This window comes from Fukomys damarensis, unplaced genomic scaffold (assembly GCF_012274545.1).
Source record: "Fukomys damarensis isolate Sample0158 unplaced genomic scaffold, DMR_v1.0_HiC HiC_scaffold_31, whole genome shotgun sequence".
Taxonomy (NCBI): Eukaryota; Metazoa; Chordata; class Mammalia; order Rodentia; family Bathyergidae; genus Fukomys; species Fukomys damarensis.
This window is the reverse complement of record NW_022900943.1, coordinates 2,605,199-2,606,779: the sequence shown is the minus strand read 5'-3', so window position 1 is coordinate 2,606,779 and position 1,581 is coordinate 2,605,199.

Here is a 1,581-nt window from a genome sequence, read left to right as displayed (position 1 = left end):
AGGATATGACTGGCTCTAGGAAAAGAAATAGGTTTGAAATCATCAACTCATATTTGAAAATGTTATCAAGAGCCTCCTTCTCTAAAACAAATACAGACAATTCTACACACACACACACACAAAATAGAAAGCTTGAGAGTAAAACTCAGACATGTCTTTAAAATGATTCTATTTCTATAACAAGACAACTCAAAGTGCCATGACAATTGTGTAGATCATAGTCTCAAATTACTTTGTTTTGCAGTATTAATGAATTTGTATTGGTCTTGTTGGCCTTGACATTGAAATACCCACCCACTATTTTATTACAAAGTCAGGCCCTAAAATGGAGATTTTGAAGAAAATTATACAGTTTGTAGCTTTTTCAACTATTAAAATGCAAGTTTTTCTAATTATAATAGTAATATAAATATTGTAGAACATTTGGGAAATACCAAAACTATTAAAATAATAAAATTAGTTATTTAAAATTTAATAAAAAGATAACTACTGAAAAAGTAGATAGTTTCTATTAATAATTTGGCTGTGCCCTGTTGTCTTTTCCTATATAAAACATATGGTAAAGGCACGTTGCCCTTAATTTCCCTCAGAATACTCTCCTTGGAAACACATTTATCCCACCATTCTTGCCACTTTCTGAAGAAATTCCAGGAAGTTTTCTTTCATGAGTGTCTTCAGCGGCACTGTTGTGACTGCCCTGATGCCCTGAATTGATACAAATGACCTTTCCTGGTAATTTTGACCTTGTGGAAGAGCCAGATGTTGCATGGCAGGAGGCCCAGCAAATAAGGCGGGTGGCGTACTGCAGTCTTGCTATGAGCCTACAATTCTGCTAGGTTGGCAGCAGCACTTGTGAAGTCACTCGCAGAACAGGACTCCCTGAACTCTGGCCAGAGCGATGGTGTCAGTGGGTTTGACGCGAGGGGGAGGAGACTAATGGATCTTTAAGTTGGTGATGTTGATCTGTGTATATTTACATGGGAAGATACTACGCTAACTGTTAAGTAGATAAAGAACAAGTTAAGGAGTGAAAAAAATAAAAAAATGAAGTGAGGAGGGTATCTGGAGGGGAATTAATGGCAAGGTGTCTTTTACTGTAGTTAGCTGCTGCCCCCCTGTGATTTCCTTCCCCTTAGCCCCTGGCAACCACTAACCTACTTTATGTCAAAGGTTGCCTGTTCTGAACATTTCATGAAAGAATAATTATATGACTTGAGGCTGTGTCTGATTCCTTTCACACAGGATGATGTTTTCAAGGTTTCTCTCTGTCGCACGTTGAATCAGCATGCCACTCTTTTAACTATGTGGTCTATCCACTCATGAGTCTTTCACACATGGATTATTTCTACTTTTTGACTATTTAAACAGTGATGCTATGAGCGTCACATAAAAATGTTGATGTGGACTTAGGTTTTCAATTCTTTTGCATAGATGCTGGAAGTTAAACTGCTCTGTTGCATTGAACTCAGCGTTGAAGCAGACTCCATGTTAAACCTCCTAAGGAGTGGCCACCACGGGGCTCGCCCAGGTGCTAGGGTCCACCACGTACATGGAGCCCTGTGAATCTCCCTCACGCCCCTG